We start from the raw sequence: 22,576 nt of genomic DNA, 5'->3' as shown, positions 1-22,576 counted from the left end.
TATCTATGTATTTACTTTTTATTTCACTCATACTCCTTCCTGAATATCAGGAGCTCCTTTCTCCTATTTTCTTTCCTCTTGAGATAGATAGTTTAAAATTTTCTTTAGTACATGTCTAATTCTTTGATTTTTTAAATTTATTTTTAGTTATTTCCCCAATAAAATTTTTTTTCTACTGTGCAGGATGGTGACCCAGTTACACATACATGTATGCATTCTTTTTTCTCCCATTATCATGTTCCATCATAAGTGACTGGACATAGTTCTCAGTGATACACAGCAGGATCTCATTGCTAACCCTTTCCAAAGGCAATAGTTGGCATCTATTAACCCCAGGCTCCCAATCCACCCCAGTCCCTCCCTCTCCCCCTTGGCAACCTCAGTCTATTCTCCAAGACCATAATTTTCTCTCATACTAAGTGAAGTAAGTCAGAGAAAGACAAATACCACATGATATCACTTCTATCTGGAGTCTAATATATGGCACAAATGAACCTTTCTACAGAAAAGAAAATCATGGACTCTTTCAGATTTTTATGACTGAAAATATCTTTATCTCATCTTTGTTTTTTTCCTTCTTCTTTTCCTTTTGCTTCGTACGGCCACACCCATGGCATATGGAAGTTCTCAGGCTAGGGGTCAAATGGGAGCCATGGCTGCCTGCCTACACCACAGTCACAGCAATGCAAGATCCAAGCCGCAAATGCGACCTACACCAAGCTCACGGCAATACTGGATCCTTAGCCCATTGAGTGAAACAAGGGATCAAACTGGAGTCCTTATGGATCCTGGTCAGGTTGGTTACCACTGAGCCACAGTGGAAACTCCTCTTTATCTCATCTTTGCTCTTGAGATGTAGTTTAGTATTAGTGTACAAGTTTAGGCTGATACAGTGAAACGCTAACATAGTGCAATAAGCATGAGCCCAGTTGTTCATATTTATACAATGCAAGGTCATATTAGTTTAAGCTTGAAATGACTTGGTTGAGCCTAGCTGGCTGGAAGTTCTCAAGTTCTCGCTGTATGATCCAAATCTGTCTATATTTCAACATTAAGTAGGCACAATCTTGTGGATATTATGTGTGTTTCAGATTAAATGTTGCTAGAGATGATGCTGGGGCCCATGTCTGGCTGAGATTTCTAAAAGAGTAATAATGATTCTAAGAATCTCCTAGTTAGTTGGGGAGATTGGGATTCATCTTTTTTTCCACACTCCCCACCTCTTTAACCCTAAATCTGCATAAGGCAAGAAACTGAGCCAGAGAAGGAGCCTGTCTTCCGTTGTAGCATATGTGTATCACACTCTGTGAAGAAATGTATTATTGCATGGGATTTTACTGCACTGATTTTTTTTTCTTACTATCTTCTGGCTTCACTGCTACAGTTGAGACATTAGCTGTCGATTTAATTATTATGGCTATGGAAGTAATTACTCCTGTCTCTGATTGCTTCTGAGCTCTTCAATTTATCTTTGGTCCTGCAGTTTCACTGTAGTGACTCTTAGAATTGTTGAGATTTTTAAATGAGATTTCATGTTCTGGAAAATTCTCACCCATTTTTTTAAATATTTCCCCCCTTTTACCTTCTGGTTTCAGTGTCTTTCTGGAACTTTGATTAAATCTATGTTTGATCTTCTGACTACACACTTGAGTTAATTAATTTCTCCTTAATCTTTTCTATTTTTGAACATCGCTTGAGCAGCATTCTGCATTTTTTCTTATTCTCTAATTCTTTCTTGGATGTATCTATGCTGTTCAATCTTTTCACTTAAAGTTTTAAATTTTGAGGTATAATTAACGTGCAGTAGAGTACACAGTCCTTAGGTACTGAGTGTATGAGTTTAGGTAATTGAATATATAGCCATTTAACAACGAATCATAACAAAATACAGAACATTGCTGTTAATCTAGGAAGTTTCCTGGTGCCTCTTTCTAGTTACTTGCATTGAAGTTTTCAGTTATTTCCTTGTTAATTTTAAGAAATTATTTGGTTTTTCTTCAAATATACCTGGTCATGTTTGCAAGTCTAGGGTTCCTTTTTTTTAAAAAAAAAAATAAATTCCTTTCTCTAATACTTTAAATGTACTAAAGTAATTATTTCATAGTCCTTTTTCTGATGATTCCAGTATCTGGAGCCTGTTTTATTGTTGTCACTGTTGTTCTTACCTGATTTTCATAAAAATTTTAACCCTGAGTTTTGTGACGTTTACTGCGAACTCATATTTATTGGAACACACTCTATGGGAGGTTTATGACTTCTGAACAAAGGACCTTTTTTCCCTGAGACTATTTTGTGTTTGCTTTTATTGTTTTATAATATTTTCTTTGAATTCTTACTTTTTTCTTTTGAATGTAGGTATAAATTTTTTAAATTATTATTTAGCAAGAAAGAGATCAATTGTGTGCAAGTTTTTGATGATGAAGTAGAAAAATTATTTATTTAAAACAACATTTCCTCTCTTGGTGACTACTCTTTGAGTGCATAATATAAGCGTCACATGTTTTTGTTCATGTTCATTTACTTAATTCTTTCTTTTGCTGTGGGAATTGTAGCTGCCCACAATTTCAGGTTTTATGATGTTGGTTCAGTTTAGAGTATGGCCTCGGAAATCACAGACCTTTTCCCTTGTGATCTAGGGATCACAATGCCGTCGTCATCTTGTTTCATCCCAGTGATCTCCCTTGGCTTGGGGTTAAGATCAGAGATAATAAAAAGAAGATGTCAGCATTGTTTCTTCTCAAATTTCTCCTCCCTTGAGAATTCTATCATTTATGTTTCTCCCCAGAAAATTTTAAGCCATGCCTCATTAACCAGCCTTTCCTGGATACTTGCTTTTAAGGATCTTGTTGAAGAACTGAGGAGTTATGTCAGCTCCTAGTTTCCTCCATCATCTTAGTCCAAATTTCTAAGTATTTGTCGTCATGCCTCCTTGTTTATAGCTGTTTGCTTATTTTACAGGCATGGCTTTTAAAAATTCTTTTGTTGCTGTTGTCACGTTTAGAAAGAAGCTTGCTGAGTATAAACGCCCTTTCTTGGCCATTTTTCTGTGGAAATCCCCTTATACTGTTTAATAGCTCAAAAGTTAATCAAAGTGAAGTTATCAGTTTGGGAACAAGAACCATAGAAGCCAAAGGATGAAAATATATTGGATTATTTTAATATCTGTCTTATCTCTTCCCTCAAGTCACTTATCTTCTCTTCATTAATGAAAAGTAGTTGATAACAGTCTACACTTTAGGTATAGGCTGGCTAAGTCAGATCATCCTGGTTTGCTTTGGTATATGTCTCGGTGGCAGAGATGGTGAACTTTCAAGCAAAATCCATGCTTGTCCTTCCATATTATGGAGCTGTTGGTGTAAGACAACTCCACATCTAGGTGTTACAGTCCCCAGTTCTTGTGCACCTAGGGAGGCCATGTGACTAGTTCTCACCAATTGGAATATAAAAAAAATGACACCACTTTAAGGCCAAGGATAGTAAGAAGAAGTATAACTTTTCTGCCTTCTATTTTCCCATCTGGCAGAGGAGAACATATGACTTCAGGCTCTAGAGGAATAACAAAGCCGCAGGATGTCTGAAGGAGCTGGGTCTTTCAGTCACCAGGTGGAGAAAAGCAGCTTATCTACTACGAAAAGCCATTTTGGAAAGTTATTTCATAAATACACTTTTATTTTGTAAGGGTACTGAAATTTTGGAATTAGTTCATTATTACTACTTTTATTACTCTAACTTACATAATCTAAGTATTCATTTGAAAATACCTATTCTGTTTTGGGGGGCATCAAAAATGCCAGGAAATCACATGAGATATATTTCATGCTGCATGTTTCTAAGTATTACAAAGCCTTCCACTATCTTTTTTTTTTTTAATTTTTTTTCACATCACCTTTTCATTTTTTATTTATTTATTTATTTATTTTGTCTTTTTGCTATTTCTTTGGGCCGCTCCCACAGCATATGGAGGTTCCCAGGCTAGGGGTCCAATCGGAGCTGTAGTCTCCAGCCTACACCAGAGCCACAGTGACGCGGGATCCGAGCCGAGTCTGCAACCTACACCACAGCTCACGGCAACGCCGGATCGTTAACCCACTGAGCAAGGGCAGGGACCGAACCCGCAACCTCGTGGTTCCTAGTCGGATTCGTTAACCACTGCGCCACGACGGGAACTCCCCTTCCACTATCTTGAATGCTTAGCCAACTTCGAGTCCTTGAATGAAGTTGCCTTCTGATACATGGCTTTATATAATGACATGTACCTGTTTAAGATTTTTTTATTTCATTTTTATGTTGCCTGGGAGGTGTTTTCCTGATATAGTAATTAAGGAAGTACATCCTGTGCTGTTTACAACATTGCTTTCTTTTCTTTTCCTTTTTGTTTGTTTGTTTTAGGGCTGTACCCATGGCATATGGAAGCTCCCAGGCTAGAGGTTGAATTGCAGCTGTAAATGCTGGCCCACACCACAGCCAAAGGAATGTGGGATACAAGCCGCATCTGTGACCTACACCACAGCTCACGGCAATGCCATATACCCCACCTATTGAGTGAGGCCAGGGATTGAACCCTCATCCTCCTGGATGCTACTCGGGTTCATTACTGCTGAGCCACACTAGGAACTCCCAGTTTACAACATTTCTATGAAAGGGCTGGCTGGAATGCATCTTATCTTCCTCTTGAGACATTTTACAAAATGCTTTTTTTGAACCCCAGAACTTCTAGATATTTTATGTCAGCTGTATTTTCCTGTACCAAAAGATCTTTTTCTTTCACTTCTTCATGAGTCTTGCTACATGGTATAGGGCTGCAAATTTGAATCCTGCAATGTTCTCCTACAAGGGTTTGGATGAAACACGATGTTCTTTTTACTTTGCTCCCAGTTCTGAAGTGGGTGCACAGTGGATCCCTGGCAGAGATTTCTCTATCCATATAGCAATAGCTTATTGTGACAATTTTAGGGGAGGGTAATCTAGTAGTCAATTGTGGACTCTTAATGTGACTGGATATAAACAAAGGGTTTTGTAGAGCAGATTTGTGCCAGTAGGAAGGGAGAGGAGCTAAAAACTTCACTAGCTGTTTGAGGTGAGAGGCCCATTGGATTCTGTCTGACATTCCGTACTCTAATAGTCACTCCTCGCATCAGAATCAGTGTCCTAGAAGACTAAGCACTGAATGGATTCGGTGACAGCAGCAAAGAATTTTCTTATACGCCTTTATGAGCTGACTGAGTGGGCCTGGGTTACTGTTCCTGGCACTAAGACTTAGCAGGTACAAACAGACAAAAGTAGGGACTTTGTCCTGACAAGGACAGAAGGGACTGGCAGTGCTTGGCACAAACAGACTTAGAAAGCTAGTGGTTCTGCTTTGCCCTGGCAGTTTGTCTTAACGGGTCTCCTTGGAGCTGCTAAAATGACATGAGAGCTCCCTAGAGTGGGTGTGGAGGAGGGCATCTGTGCTCTCTCCTGCCTCCTTCAGGTTTATGGAGGGACTACTCGTTCCTTCATTTTAAAGTTTCAGCTGTTGGACTCATGATGCTCTCATCTTGAAGCATTTCCCACTGGTTTGACATAGCACAGGGGTTAATTAAAGCACAGAAAGAGGCAGGCTCCTTGGCTTTTCCTCACAGCTGGGCTGGGAGACCACAGATTGCCCAGTTTGAACACAAACTTGGAGAGCCTCCCAACTGGAATGGAATCAAAGACATTTGCGGCCTCAGGTTTGTTTACTTTTGGTATTATCCAAGGTTTTCTGGCCCTCTGGTTGTTTGAGAGGCAAGAGGCTCTGAATGGCCCTGACACACAGTCAAGTTTAATACCGGGAGGAATTACATGCCAGTGAGGTAAGCAACAATCTGGTTGTTTACCCTGAAACACACAGGGGGTGCAGACTGGGCCAGCTGTCTGAGACATCCCCCTGAAACCCCAAGTGCAGCTGGATTTTCCCCTCCCTTGTGCAAGCAGGACTATCATTATTACATCACACTGCTCTGGGCCTGTGACAAGCATACTATGGGGCAAATAATACAGTAAAGAAGAATGGAATAGGAACTGCATTTTCTTTTCTTTCATTCGCTTTGCAGAAAGCCTTCAAGTGTTATGCTAAAATCTGCCTATTGATTTGAGTATAAATAGCCCCCCTTTCTAATCCAGATGCAGCCATGTGCCCCTCTGTACAGGGTTGGTGATTCTCTGTTGTGTCTTGGGAGTAATAAGAAGATTCCACTAGAATGAATGCAGGCAAATCAGCCCAGCTGAGATTACATAAAAGGAGTGGGAAAATTGGAGAAAGTATGTAATAAACCTCAATATCTGGTTGACTGTGATTTTTAACAAAAGGCTCTTGCATTTAGCTCAATGACTTAAGATCTTTAGATAGTAGCTAAATGCATTTTATTCAAACTTTTCCAGCCCTGGGCAGGAGCCATTTCAGTAGGCAAGTTAATTCTTCTGGAAAGGCATAAGCCGCTAAAGGCAGAGGCTTAGGGGTGGATTTCAGCTCCTTGGTGATTTGTATTTAGAACTTCACAGGCTTGGGCCCTGCTAATGAGCAACTAGGCATCTTATGGGGAAGTTCCACTTGCCAGACCTAGGAGAGAGAGAGGTCTCTTGCCTTGAAGTATCTGGTGAATCTTTGGTTCATCCTTATGTTTTTATTATTCTGTACTCTACTATTCTTGGACTCCTATGCAGGTCTTTTGGGGAGGTATTTATATTATCCCATGCTTTTCATCTCCAGTGCTGCCCATAGCTCTTCCCCTCCTGCCCTTAGATATTCTGGGCTTGTAGAGAAGTACTTCCCAGACATGTTCTCATCAGATCTATGAGATGCTGCACAATAAAAGGTTTCATGGTCAATTTAGATTGAGAAATGATGCACACTACACACCTCTCTTGGAAATGTGTAATGCACTTTTTAAAAGGCGCTAAAAGAAAGTTATTTACATTTCTTTATGTAAATATATGCATACTTATTTATTTAATGTCAAGGTGTCTTATTAGCCTCCTAAGAATTACTAGTTCTCAGAATTTGCTTTAAGCATTGCTTCTGTAATGCCCGCAGACTGAAAAATCTGTCTAGACCACTAGACAGGCAAGTTAGTGAGAAATGGATATGGATCCGAAAACCCTCTGAAAAGGTTTACCTTTGAAGGCAAAGGATGAGCACTGGTTAATCACATAAACAGAAGTTAAAGGAATCAAAGGTTCAGTAAAGCATTAGACTAGCTAGAATAAACTGGATTGGCTGCTGTCCATATGTAGAGGTGCTGAAGCATGGATACTCTGTTAAAAATGGATTCCTGACAGAGCCCTTAAAAAGAAACTGCTCAGAGAGTGAATTTTTGGTGCTGCATGGAACACGTTGATACAAAACTGGTGTAGTAAAACTGCACAGATACAGCATGGGGGAAAAAAAGACACATAGTGTATAAGAAATTAACAGAAATGGGGTTTGATCTCACTACTCCAACTAATTGGATATGTGAGCTTGGGCAAGTCATTTACTCTCCCCTGCCTTACTTTTCAAAGAAGACTATTGGACAGGATGTAAATTCATTCCTAGTTCAAAAAGTTATAATATATATAATGACTGTCCATGTTAATCCTATGTGTGCACCCAAGAAAGCAAATTGATGTATATTTGCCCCATTTCTCTGGGCTTCTCTGGTCCCCTTTTATTCTTGGCAGATGATATGCTTCTGAAACATATGTGTTGCACTAATTGGTAAAGAGTATTCACTCTTGGGTCAGTAACAAAGCACAAGTTTGGGAAAGAAAAGAGTGCCTGAAGCAGAAATGTTACAAGCATCTTATAAATACCAATTACCTTTATTGAGGAGAAAAGTTGTCTTCCTTCTGACTTCTAGAGGGAGACAGTTTTTAATAGTGGGTTTATCAAATATTTAATTATTAAAAACCTATTAAATACCAGGCTCTGTTGTAGGCACTTGGGATACTTTATGTATTTTGTGTGTGCATGTAGGGGAGACAAAACAGACAAAATTTCTTCCCCTCAAGGAGTTTATAATTTAGAGGAGAGAGACAGATAATAAGCAATATACCCAATAAATAAGTAAAGTATATAGCAAAAGTATATATAAATTATACAGTATGTTAAAAGATGATGAATTCTATAGATGAGGGGTAAGGGGGTATTAAGTTTTGTAATTATCAATAGGGTAGTTAGGGTGAAAAAGCAACCTTTGAGTTAAGACTTGGAGGAAAAGGAAAGAAACACATAGCTATCTGGAGGAGGAAGGATGCAGGCAGAGGAAACAAGACAGAGGCAAGAGTGTGCCTGGCAGGTTCCGGGAAGAGCAAGGCAGCCTGTGAGGCAGGAGTGGTGTGAGAATGCAGGTGTGTTGAACAGATGGAGTATGGCTGGAAAAAAGCCATTGAACTAACAAGAGGAAAGTCCATGCCCAACATGAGCATATCCTGGCCTCAGACTTCTTTTCTTTGTAGGAAGTGCTATAGAAGTCTCAGGGTGATGGGACTCCCTGCCTGGCCCAAGATACCCAGTTAGCCCCTACGGATCAGAATTTCCTCTCCCCAGCAATAAAGCATCCAGCCTTTGTATCTGTAACAGCCTCCCCTGCAATTTATGCATTCTGTGGTGAGTTTAAATGCTGACTCTATCATTATCTGAGTTTATTGCCATTGCCATTTGCATGTGTTTGATGGGGAAGGGGCAGGCAGGATACCTCTGGACAGATTCCAAGCTGGAAGTCTGCGTGTCTCTCCTTATCCTTTCTTCCCCAGTCCTCTGCCTTTTTGCAGTATCTGAGCCTAAGGCCAACTGTACAAAACACTATGAAAAAGGCAAGTATTCTCAGTGGCCCTGTTACTTTCTTCTGCATCTGCCTCCTTTCTTGTCCCTACTATGGCTCTTGCACAACATTCCTGACTTCTCAGTACCCAGTACGGTACAGTGGACCTCACTTCTTCCTCAGTCTCATGAATCACCAACCATTTGACTCACAACTGATAAATTTGCTCAAATTAACATAAGCCTGGTGGTTACCTCTTAGAGGGGGGTAGCATTCTCCTTTTTGACAGGGAATAAAAGAATTTCTCTTTTCGAGAGGACATTTCATCTACCATCACATTAGAATGGAGAGAGTTTGAGGGTGTTTGGGGATGCTTCTCAGCATCCTGGGACCCTGGAAATTATTACCAACCCACTTACTCCAACCTTGGTTCCTACTGCCCACTTATCACCAACTCAGCTCTTCCTGTTTTCCCTAAGTCACTTTTCTGCATAGGGATTTGCTGTCCTTTGTCTGGGTAAGCAAACTTGTAGATAGTAAGATATGCAGGCATACCTCATTTTATTCTGCTTCACAAATTCTGCGTTTTTCACAAATTGAAGCTTTGTGGCAATCCTGCATCAAGCAAGTCTGTCAGTACCACTTTTCAACAGCATTTGCTCACTTTGTGTTTCCATGTCACTTTTTAGTAATTCTGACAATATTTCAAATGTTTTGTTATTATTTGTTATGATTTGTGATCAGTAATATTTGATGTTACCATTACAAAAATATTAGGACTCATTGAAGTCATGGATGATGGTTAGCATTTTTTGGCAAGTCAGTATTTTTAATTAAGGCATGTGTATTGTTTTTTAGACATAATGCTATTGCACAGTTAACAGATTACAGCATAGTATAAGCATGACTTTTATATGCACTATGATACCAAACAATTTGTTTGACTTGTTTTAGTGGTGGAACTAAAGCTGTAATAACTCCCAGGGGTGCCTGTATAGCGACATGTCTGTGTGAGCTTCTGAGTTGCTCTTAGGAGCTAGGAAGCAGCTCAAGCCTTGAGGAAAGGGGTGGAAGGAATTGTTGCCTGTTGGCAAGCAGCTTGGTTTATTTCGCAAAATTGTGTTCTCCATGTTGCTTGCATTGTGAAATAGTGTGCACAGGTGCCCCTGTTTGATTCAATTTCAATGCTCATCATGATTGATAGTCCCACCTGATCACAGCCAGATCGCTTTGCTGTTTGTCCTTGTCTGCTGAGCTGCAGGCTATGAGTGGGGAGCCAGAGCCAGCCATTGTAAGGACTCCGAAAGGACAAGCATGTCTGTCTCTCCCTTCTCCCCAGATTCTCACTCTTTTAGATTGTTTTATTCAATCAACAAAAGTCTAATCTACATTTCTTTGTAAAGAGGCACTGCTAGCATATAGACAATGTTCAACTGAATGGAGGAATTTCAAATATCAGAGCTGCAAAACCCTTGTTAGAGCTAAAAGAAGGAAGAGGAAATTTTACGACCCATTTATGATCTTCTGTCCTATGTTCATGCCATTGCCATCATCAACATCATCAAGTTGCTACAGTAACTGTCAGTCATTGGCTATGCATTATTTTGTCACTCTGACAAGTATTTTATAAGAATTGATTATTAAAATTATCTTAAACACCTTTAAAAGGCACTTCTATTATTTTGGGGGGCCACACCCATGGCATGTGGAAGTTCCTGAACCAGGGATCAAAACTGTGCCATAGCAGCAACCAGAGCCAATGCAGTGACAATACTGGATCCTTAACCCTCTGGGACACAGGAGAACTCCAAAAAGGCACTTTGATTATCCCCATATTACCAAAGGAAAAAAGTGAGGCTTTGAGAGAGTTAGTAACTTGTCCCTGGTCTAAGCCAACCAAATAGGCAAGTTTCTGTAATCAAAGACTAGTAGTTAAAATGTGTATATATAAATAGATTTTTAGGTAGTAATTCACCTTTGCAAGATTCTAAAGAGCTTTTTATCTAGGAATCTTTCCTGGTGACTTAAGATAGGACTCTGTCACCTGTTGACTGCTCAGGACCACACCTGCTCATATAAACCCTTTCTACATCACCCTTGGCATGACCGCTCCTCTCTCTCTGTTGGGTCCCATTATCTGTCTTTTGTATACCAGTAGTGACATGTGGGTGGCTCCTGGGCAGATACATGCAAAAGAGGATGCAAAGACTTCTTTATCAGTGAGTCAAATGCTACCTCCTCTGTGAAGCCTCCCTATCACTAAGTCACAGAGCTCCTTCCTCTGTTTGCAAAACACACTGCTTCCAGTTCAATTAATAAAACATTTCGTATTATTACTACTACGTTCTATGCAATGTTTGCACAGCCCTTCCTTATAAGTACCAGGCTTTGTTCTAAGACTCTAACATTTATCAATCCACCTAATCCTCCCAATAACCCTGCAAGATGGGTACTGCCCCCATGAAATAAATGAGGAACTGAGGCACAGAGAAATCAGTAACTTGGCAAGGTCATCTAGCTAGTAAGTGGCAGAGCCAGGATGATGGACCTGCCAGCACGTGGGCCTTGATCATGTCCTCTTTTAGCAGTGGGCTTTACTTGTTCACATGTCTGTTTCCTAATAAGGCCATGACCTCAAAGGCAGGGAGTATATCTTGTGTATCTCTTTGTCCTCAGCTCTGAGCTTGCTCCCTGGCACCTAGCAGGCACCCAGGTGTTTATGGTCCAGTGAGTGAGCAAAGCAAGGTGATTATTGGGGAAAGACTGAGAGGCAGCCTGGGTAAACTACCCAGGTTTGTCTTTGCCTCAAGGCACTTAATTGCTTCCACGATCCTTTGTCTGAGAACAAAGAAAAAGTGAGAGAGGCAGTGGGAAGGTAGTGAGAACAGGTCTTATTTGGGCTGGACTTTCTCTGACACTGTCTCTCCTCTCTTCCATTTGCTTCTGTGCACCTGCCCTGAATTTTCCCCACTTGGGTTGCATTCATCTCACCTTCCTCTGTCCTCTCAGTTACAGCTCCCCTGGGGCACCTGTCACATCTCATCAAAACAGTCTACTCGTGTCTTTTGTCCCTTCCTTCCTGCCACCCTAATAGTGAACTCCTGAGGGAATGACCTTGTCTTTATCACCTCATGCCCAGTGTCTGGAAGAGGGCCTGGCTCACCAAAGTTCCCCAAGCCACGCTTCTTAAATAAAAGGATGCTTAGCCATCACCAGACCTGGTACAGGTGGGCAAAGAAAGTACAGGAAGAAAGTCATTTTTCATCAGTTGGAAAATGAAACAAAAACAAGAGATGCATCTCTGGTCCAAGGAACTGAGAATCATTTAGAACTTGTTTCTCATCCTTTCCCCTCTCTCTTTCCCTCCAGCTCTTGTCATTTGGTAGGTGATGCATGTAAGTTCTTTTCTCAGGATTGGTTAAAAGAGGCTGAAAAGACGATTGGACTGGATGGGGGGTAGGGAGTTACAGGAAACATAAAACAATAAAGATGATTTAATTTATATCTGATCGCAGCAACCAGCTGGCTATGCCATCAATTATTACACCCTCAAAGTTATTAAAGAGCACCTCTGTCATTGGTACCTTATTAGCTAGGGATTTATGGAGCACAGAGCCACTGTAGGAAACATTGGTATTTCACTCACAGCATCACCCATGGATGTCTGGGTTGTCTGTCTCTCAGCCCTTTTTGCTTCTTGTGTATCTTCATTCTTAAGCCCCATCGCCTCAGGCTCAACTCCCAGAATGTTTTGTTCCTAAAGTGTGCATGATGGGAAACCATCTCACTTATGTGGGCCTCAGTTCATTTGTGTCTGTTTCACACCAGTGGCCAAAAAAAATCCCTACTCTCCAGGCAGAAAGTGTTCTGGGCCCACTTAATTATTTCTAGAGCTTTCTGTGTCCTACATCACCTCCTTAGGGAGGACTTTTGGTTTCCATCTGCTTTGTAAGAGAAAAGACTGGCCATTGGATTTCATTTATCCAGGCCTTGTGTTGTGGCATGAATCCCAGAACCCGAGGCCGTAGTTTTCTTGACCTTGTCTTCCCTCCTTAAGGCCCTAGTGCACCTGTGTCTCCACCTTAATCTAGGGAAACTTCCAGATTCTTTATTGGAGTCCCTGGACAATGTAAATATCTAAGTTGCCTCAACATTAAAGGCACACTTTATTTTAAGCACAATTAGACACTTTACTCATCCTTAGATGCAATTTGTTCCTAATTATAAGCAATTATTATGTGTGATATCAGAAAAAACACCACCAAATTGCATTTCAAAATTGGAAACTTGTGTGGGGAGCCATTCATGTCAATTCAAGTCAGTGATAGAATTTTTCCTTTGAAGGTAACATTTTTAAGAACTGAGAGAATCTCCACATTGTGATCCCTTGAAGTACCAAAGTGACAACCCAGCCAGGAAGAGCTAACACAAGAAAAGTGGGAATTTAGTTGTTACATACCCGGAAATGCAGAGTTAGATGTTATTAGTGATTAGATCACACCTGACCCCTTTACAAAGTGACTTGCAATCACATTTGTGTGTGCAGGCATGTACACACACAAACACACACACACACGGAAATATATATTCCACATGGAATAGAATGAGAGAAGAGGACAGAACTGAGTCTCTTTGTCAGGGAGCTGAATCTACTGTAAATAATGTCTGTCTTGATAAGATGGAATAAGAAAACACAAGCAGGGGATGGAGAGGTAAGGAAGGAAATCCATATGTGACATTATCTTCCCTGAGGTTTATACGCACACTTATAAGTCAAATCATGCCATTTACACATGTGTATGCATTCGTGGCTTTATACAACTCCTCCATGGGTCTACATTGCTACTGCTCCCCTGAACTTACAAGGTTGAAGGAATTAGCCTTTGGGGTCGTCTATGGGAATAATGTCCAAAGTAGCCTGTGTGTTGGAGCTCTAGCTATTTATGTTCTCACTCGGCTGCTGAGTTTATAGTGTCGTGGTGTCCCAGTCAGCAGCTAGGTGAGATGGGCGGTGAGTTTGATTCTTCGTTTATTATTTGTTGATTTATATTTTTAGATTTATTAAGGTCTAATTGGCAGCAAAAGTTTGTATATATTTAAGGGGTACAGTGTGATTTTTGTATACGTATGTATTGTGAAATGACTACTACAGTCAAGCTAATGAACACACCTATCCCTTCATGTAGTTACATTTATTTATTGATTTAATTTATTTTGCTTTTTAGGGCCGCATCCGCAACACTTGTAAGTTCCCAGGCTAGGGGCAGAAGGAGAGCTGTAGCTGCCAGTCTACACCACAGCCACTGCAACGCCAGGTCTGAGCTGTGTCTGCAACATACACCATAGCAATGCCAGATCCTCAACCCAGAGTGAGGCCAGGGATTGAACCCGTAGCTACCTTTATTTTGATAAGAGTACCTAATTTCAAGTATATTGAGCAGTGTTCACTGGAGTAACCATGCTTTGCATTACATCATCACCACTTACTGAACTTAAAACTGAAGGTTTGTACCCTTTGACCCACATTTCTTCTTTTGCCCCACTCCCCAGTCTGTGACAACCACCATTCTGCTCTGCTTCTCTGAATCTGACTTTTTAATACTCCACAAATAGGTGAGATTATACAGTCCCTATATCTATGTGTCTAATAAAGTCCTCAAGGACCATTCATGTTTCTGAAAATGCCAGAATTTGTTTTCTTTTCTTTTCTTTTTATTTTTTATTTTTTGTCTTTTTGTCTTTTCCAGGACCGCACCCTCGGCATATGGAGATTCCCAGGATAGGGGTGGAATCAGAGCTGTAGCTGCCGGCCTACGCCAGAGCCATAGCAACTCAGGATCCGAGCTGCATCTGCAACCTACACCATAGCTCACGGCAACGCCAAATCCTTAACCCATTGAGCAAGGCCAGGGATCGAACCTGCAACCTCATGGTTCCTAGTCGGATTTGTTAACCACTGAGCTATGATGAGAACTCCCAGAATTTATTTTTTATAGCCGAATAATAATTCATTTAGTATATATAAACACCACTATGTACATGTGTTTACTATATTTTTAAAAATATATTTTTTTTCTATTCATTCAATGGACCCTTAGGTTGTTTTCATATCTTGGTTGCTTTGAATGATGGTGTGCAGAACACATGCATGCAGATGTCTTTTCCAGATACTGATTTTGTTTCTATTTTATATGTATGTATATACAGAAACAGAGTTTCTGGATCATACTAGAGTCCTATTTTTAATCTTTTGGGGGAATCTCCATGATTTTTTCCAAACAGCTATTCAAATGTACATTAGCCCTAAAGTGTACAGCAGTACCCTTCTCACCATGCCCTTTTCAACACTTGTTATCTTTTACCTTTTTGATAATAGCCATTCTGACAGGTATGAGGTGATATATATCATCATGGTTTTGATTTGCATTTCCCTGATGATTAGTGCTACTGAGCTCCTTTTCATATACCTGTTGGCCATTTGTCTTTGCAAAAATGTCTCCTCTCAGGTCACTGACCCATTTTAAAATAGAGTTCTTTTGGAGTTCCTGCCATGGCGCAGTGGAGTAAGAATCCGACTGCAGTAGCTTGGATTACTATGGTGGTGCGGGTTTGATCCTTAGCCAGTGCAGTGGGTTAACAGATCTGGCGTTGCTATAGATGTAGCGCACATTTAGTCCTTGGCTTTGGAACTTTCATATGCCATGGATGCAGCCATAAAGAAAAGTAAACAAATATAATAGAGTTCTTTGGTTGTCATCATTGTTTGCTGTGGAGTTGTATGAGTTACTTTGGATTTTGGATATTAACCTCTTATCTCATACATGTTTTGCAAATATTTTCTGTCAGTCATACATGGCCTTTTCACGCTGTTGTGTCCTCTTGTGTAGAAACTTTTTAGTTTGATGTAGTCTTACTGGTTTATTTTCAGTTTTGTTGCCTTTGCTTTTGATTTCATTTCCAAAAAATTGTTGCCAAAACTAACGTCAAGGAGTTTTTTTTTTTTGTTTGTTTTCTCCTAGGAGTTTTATGGTTTCAGATATTATATTTAAGTCTTGTAATCCATTTCTAGTTTATATTTGTGTATGATGTAAGATAAGGGTACAGTGGTATATTTTGTATATAGATATCCAGTTTCTCTGATACCATTTATTAAATATTATCCTTTCCACATTCTGTATTCATAGTACCATTGTGAAAGATTAGTGGATGATATATATGTGGGTTTATTTCTGGGCTCTCTGTCCTGTCACATTGGTTTATGTTTCTTTTTATGTTAGTACCACACTGTTTTGATTATTATAGCTCTGCAATATAGCTAGAAATCAGGAAGTGTGATGTCTCTAGGTTTCTCAAATTACATGGGCAATCTGGGCTTTTTTTTTATTTTGGTTCCTTACAAATCTGGGTAATTTTTTCTATTTCTGCTAAAAATGCCATTGTAATTTTGTCAGGGGTTGCATTAAATTTGGACATTGATCCATTTCTTCTAGATTGTTCAACTTGGTGTATAAATTGTTCATAGTTGTTTCTTGTGTATTTGTCACATCAGTTGACTCTTCATTAATGACTCTTGAGACTCTTAGATGTGTTCCTTTCACAAAACAGTTGGTACAACTTATTAAAGCCAAAAGGCACCTAGAGGGTCTGGGTGTAATCCTCTCCTTTTTAAGGAAGGGAAACTGAGTCAGAGAAGAGCCAGTTCTGTTTAAGGTCCCATAATTTTTTAGTGTCTGAAGTCAGGCCTTTTTACCCAGAGCCCTTTCTATTATTGTATGATACTTGCTGGGCTTGTAGAGTGCCCAGCTGGCAATATCAATGCTGGCAATAAAGGTGATGAGTGTTCACCACTCTCCATCACTCTCTCTACTCTGACAGTTGCCCTCAATCATGAAATGAACATCCCCACATAGTTCTCCTTATTCCTGAGCAATGAAATACACTGCATTCCTTTAACAGATCATGGACTGTAGCTGTCTGTACACTGAATAGAGACTACATGGCAGAGCTTCCAAAATGAAAGTTGCATTCATTTAGAAAATATTCATCAAGTGCCTACTATGTGTCAGGCCCCCTCCATACACTGGAAATGCAGCAGGGCAGGAGAAAAAGTCCTCCCACTTGTGGAACTTACTTTATTGTTAGAGACGTGAGCCATAGCATCCACTGGCTGTAGATGAGAAGAAGCTGTTCCTTTTAGAGTGACATGTGGCCCCTATGGTCTGCTATAGTTCCCCACATTCGCTTGAGATATTGATGTGACTTCTCTTGTTTCAGTTCCTTGCTTGGCTTCTGGGAAATTTTAAGTTTAAATCCTCTGAGCCACAGCTTGACTATCAGGGAGTAAGAAACTGCTGACTTTCAGCAGTAAGAATAAGCATGGTTTCAGGCCCTCAACCCTATGTGGCTGGGTACAGTTTCTGGCTATTCAAGGAGGAAATAAGTCAGGCTTTATGATCAGGGCATATGTGTGAGGAGACAAACTTAGACCGAGCAGGTGACACTGCAGATAACAACCAAGGGATGTCAGAAGTGTAGCAGTTGGTGGAGGAGGGAGGGCAACTTTAATCGGAGAGAGTGATTATGGAATCTAATTAGCCTCTCGTTTTCATTTGCTGAAGGAACATTCAATTCACTTAACACCACTCACACAGATCCTTCTATTCTCATCTGTACCCAGGGGGGAAAAAATTCTTGTGTAATAGAGCATTTGGACAGCAGCAGACTGCAGCAGTGAAAGCATGTAGCTGAAAATGTGGAGTACTGGGTCCCAGCCATGGCTCTACGTCTCCTAGTTCAGTGACCCTGGGCACAGTGTCTCACCCTGAGGGGACCCTGGGCCCATCTGCTAAGGATGGAGACCAGATTAAAACATTTTAAAGGTCTCTTTAACTACAAAATTCTATATTTGTTTTCAACACGTATCTCCATACTATGGCTTAGTACAACATGTAGTTACAATTTTGGAGTTACTCACTATTTTGTCAATAAGAGTTTAAGCTCTGGAATCAGACAAGCCTGAATTCCAGTACAGGCACTACCTACTTAACTTTGGACCAGTTGATCTTCTAATCCTCACTTTGTAAAACTAGGACAATAATAATAGTATTTATTTTACAGGATTTTTTGGTGGATTAAGTGGGCCAGTGTATTCAAAGCCCTTGCTATCGTGTTTGGGACACAGTAAGACTCAACAAATGATGAGCTATTATTTATCTAGTGGTCTTGTTTACTACAGAGTTTTAGAATAAGTTGGATATTTTATTTAATTTTTAAAAATCCAGGATAGTTCTCTTTTTGTTAAGAAAAATTGCTTGATGACATGGTGGATAAGCTAAGAAATGGAGTGAGACGGAAATAACTCTACAGAAATAAAGCATTTAATGTGGGGATAAATGAAGTTGCCACCCAGAACTAACAGCCAGAGTCCTGGTTGGGCTGTAATTAATGAATACGATGGCCAAGATTTATAAGGATATTTTAAGAAGTAACTGCACTGCATGGAGCCCTGGGTTTTATGCCTGGGATGAAGGAAGATCAATGGGAAATCCATTAGACCCAAGATTTAATGGGTGAGGATGAGGATTTGTCCCCGGCACTGGGCCTCTATGCATGGCAGCTATTAGGGATGTTTTCTCTGAGTTGGACGTGAAAAAATTTGTTGGTCAATTGGAGCCAGAAGGGGAAGAATGATGGCCTACACGGCTTCATCATTAGCAAATGCAGTGAAGAACCTCCCAACCCAAACTTTTCTAAAGAGTTTGCTCTTTGAACGCCTTCAACACAGCCCAGCTTCCTTTCTGAGGAAGACTGAGACAGAGCTGCCCTAAACCTAAGCACAGGGCACACCACACTGCCAGAATCTTGGGCATCCTGTGACTATAAGAGCAGGATGCCTGAGAAAGCAGATCAACACATGGCAGGCCTCTGCAGGTGGCTTTGTTATCAACAGGGACAGCTTGTGCTGGCCCGAAGTGCATTTCAGTGGCTCTTTGCACCCTGGGGCCCTTGCCTAAGCTAGGATTTGCTTTGTGGCTTGCCCTGTTTTCATCAGTCGCAGAGAGGGGTGGTTCATCATGTCCTTCTAAGACCCCTGTTCTGCACTGGGATTTGGGGATAAAAAGCACATATATGTTTTCTGTTCCCTTTTTACTCTGTGCTCAAGGAAGACTGAAAATCAGAGCACAGCTTGCCGAGTCTCCTAGGACTCTACTTCTGAGTACACTAGGCCAGGGAAACGTCTAATTCGCCCCTGGGGAAGGGGATTTTCCATCTTCCCTTGGTCCATGTGTAATGCTTTTATGCTGCGCCAGTTTTGTGTTGTTCCTTCTGCCTGCATGTCCTTCTCCCAGGAGCCCAGCTTAGCTCGTTTAAGTGTCCTCTCCTGGGATAATGGTGACCTTGGCTGAATATAAACCTGGCACATTTTGTTCTCATTGTTCATGGGTTTAATACAAGGCCCCTTCCCTTTCACTTGCTTGTCCTCTTGGTAGCTGCTTGGCCCTTTCTTTTTCATAGTTCGCTCATTCTTTAATCCTTCCTCTTATAAATATTTCTTATAAATACTCATCATCTACTCTCATATTTCGATTGTAGACCTTTAGCTTAGGTTTATGGATATGATTTTTTTGGAGAGTTTCTTTAATTATAGTTGATTTACAGTATTGTGCCAATTTCTGCTGTACAGCAAAGTGATAAAACATTCCCTCTCTTATATTACCTTCCATCATGTTCTATCCTAAGAAGTTGTTTTCTGGATATGATGCTTATATTTCTCCCTCAATAATGGCTTACTCTGTGGGCAGAGTACCTGAGTAGTGATATGTACTCCTCAGTCAGTCCCAAGGACATAATTCCATGCGTTTGTATGAGATTTTACATTTTATGAATAATCATAAAATCATTATCATTCACTGTGTGTTTACTTCTTAATTTTGTTTCTCCTTCCACTTTTATTGAGCTATAATTGACATAAAACACTCTAAGTTTAAGAGATAGAGCATAATGATTTGACTTAAATTCATCAAGAAATGAGCAACACACTAAGTTGAGTGAGTATCCATCATCTCATAGAGATAAAAAATTAAAGAAATAGAAAAAAATCCTTGTGATGAGAACACTTAGGGTTTGCTTTCTTAAAAGCTTTCATATGTAACATACAACAGTGTTAATTATCTTTGTCATCTTGTACATGACATCCCTGGGACTTACTTATGTTATAACTGGAAGTTTGTTCCTTTCATTTGCCTTCATCCAATTCCCCACCTCCCACCTCTGGCCTTTGGTAACAATAAATCTGATCTCCTTTTCCAAATTTTGTTTTTGAAGTAAAATGAACCTACAATAATATGTTAGTTCCATAGCATAATGACTCAATAATCCATTACATTTCAAAATGATCACCATGGTAAGTCTAGTTACAATCTGTCAACATACAAATATATCACTTTGTTATTGGCTATATTCCCTACCCTGCACCTTTCATACTGATGACTCACTTACTCTGAACCTAGAAGTTTGGGCCTCTTTATATCCCTCACCTATTTCATCCATCCCCCTACCCACCTCCCTTCTGACAACTACCTGTTTGTCCTCTGTATCTATAGTCCTGTTTCTTTTTTGTTTACTTGTTTAGTATTTTAGAGTCCATATGTAAGTTAAATCATACAGTATTTATCTGACTTATTTCACTTAGAATAATACCCTCTAGATCTATTCATGTTGTCACAAATGGCAATATTTCATACTTGTTTTGTGGCTAAAATCCCATGATATATATATCTGTATATATACATCTATATACATCTATATCTTGGACATTGTAAATGATGCTGCGGTGGACATGGGGTGCAAATATCTTTCCTAATTAGTGTTTTTGCTATCTTTGAATAAATACCCAGGAGTGGAATTGCTGGATCATTTGGTAGTTTTGTTTTTAATTTTTTGAGGAATCTCCATAGTGTTTTCCGTAGTGGGCTGCACCAATTTACATTCCCACCAAAAGGGCACAAGAGTTCCCTTTTCACCACATTGCTGCCAGCTCTTATTATTTGTTGTCTTTTAATAATAACCATTTTGACAGGTGTGATGTGATACCTCATTGTTGTTTTGATTTGCATTTCCCTAATGATGAGTGATATTCAGCATCTTTTTCTGCACCTGTTAGTCATCTGTATTTCTCCTTTGGATAAATGTCTATTCAGATCCTCTGCTCATTTTTGAATTGGGTTGTTTGATTTTTTTTGTTTTTTTTTTTGATAATGAGCTATATGAGCAGTTTTTTATACTTTTGGAGATTAAGCCCTTAATAGTCACATCATTTTCAAATATTTTCTTCCATTCTCTGGATTGTCTTTTGTTTTTGGTTTTTGTTTTGTTTTTTGGTTTCTTAGGCTGTGGAAAAGATTTGAAGTTTAAGTTCCATTTGCTTATTTTTATTTTAATTTCCATTATTTTTGGAGATGGTTTTAAAAAGATATTGCTGCAAATTATGCCCACTCATTTTCTACCTATGTTTTCCTCTAAGAGATTTATAGTATTTGGTATTACATTTAGGTCTTTAATCTATTTTGAGTTTATTTTTATTTGTAGTGTAGAGAATGTTCTAATTTCATTCTTTTCCATGCAGCTGTTCAGTTTTCCCAGCATCACTTTCTGAAGAGATTGCCTTGTCTCCATTGTATATTCTTGCCTCTTTTATCATAGATTAATTGACTGTAGGTGTCTGGGTTTATTTCTGGGCTTTCTGTCTTGCTCTGTTGATCTATATATCTTTTTTTGTGTGCCAATACCATGCTCTCTTATTACTGTAACTTTGTAAAATAATCTGAAATGGGGGAGCCTGATTTCCCTAGTTCTGTTTTCCTCTTTTATGAATTTGGCTATTCAGGGTCTTTTGTATTTCCATACAAATTTAAAAATCTTTTGTTCTCGTTCTTTTAGAAATGCCATTGGTAATTTTTTAGGGATTGCACTGAATCTGTGGATTACCTTGCGTAGTAGTCATTTTGACAATATTCATTCTTCCAATCCAAGAACATGGTATATTTTTTCATCTGTTTTTGTCATATTTTCTTTCTTTCTCCAGTGTCTATAGTTTTCAGAGTATAGGTCTTTTGTCTCCTTAGATACTTAGATAGATTTATTCCTAGGTATTTTATTCTTTTTGACACACTGGTAAAGGAGATTATTTCCTTCATTTCTCTTTCTGATCTTTCACTGTTTGTGTATAGAAATGCAACAGATTTCTGTACATTAATTTTGTATCCTACAACTTTACTAGATTCAGTGATGAGCTCTAGTAGTTTTATGGTACCATATTTAGGATTTTCTATGTATAATATCATGTCACCTGCAAATAGTGACAGTTTTAGTTCTTTTTTCAAACTTGGATTCCTTTTATTTCTTCTGATTTTTGTGGCTAGGACTTCCAAAATTATGTTGAATAAAAGTAGTGAGAGTGGACATCCTTGTCTTGTTCCTGATCGTAGAAAAAAATGCTCAGCTTTTCACTCTTGAAGGTAATGTAAGCTATGAGTTTGTCATATATGACCTTTATTATGTTGAGGTAGGTTCCCTCTATGACCGCTTTCTGAAGTTATTACATGTATGCTGAATTTTATCAAAATAATTTTTCTACATCTATTGAGATGATCATTTGATTTTTATTCTTTACTTTGTTAATGTGGTGTTATCTTTAACACCACACTATTGGTGGTGTTACATTAAGCAAAGTAATTGGTCATATTTTCTATTTCTTCCTGGGAGCTTTTATGTTTATAGTAATTTGTCCATTTTTCTTAGGTTGTTCATTTTAT

General features: G+C 39.4%; 1 long non-coding RNA gene across 2 annotated transcripts in view; it reads left to right on the top strand.

The window, feature by feature from the left end:
- LOC110255513 (uncharacterized) overlaps positions 1-22,576 on the top strand; it is a 468,258-nt gene that overhangs the window by 157,284 nt on the left and 288,398 nt on the right. Inside the window, exon 3 of one of the 2 annotated variants that reach the window (XR_002335936.2) lies at positions 8,458-8,608. The exons of the other annotated variant lie outside the window; for it this stretch is intronic. This is a non-coding gene — a long non-coding RNA (uncharacterized LOC110255513). Of the gene's footprint in view, positions 1-8,457; positions 8,609-22,576 lie in introns of those variants that run through there. 2 annotated transcript variants of the gene reach the window in all.

This window comes from Sus scrofa, chromosome 9 (assembly GCF_054392235.1).
Source record: "Sus scrofa isolate SSC_HxYL_T2T_F1_AM1 chromosome 9, Sscrofa_HxYL_maternal_Yorkshire_Landrace_v2.0, whole genome shotgun sequence".
In the NCBI taxonomy this organism is placed as follows: domain Eukaryota; kingdom Metazoa; phylum Chordata; class Mammalia; order Artiodactyla; family Suidae; genus Sus; species Sus scrofa.
The sequence above is the reverse complement of the archived record's forward strand: the minus strand, read 5'-3'. Positions and strand labels throughout refer to the sequence as shown.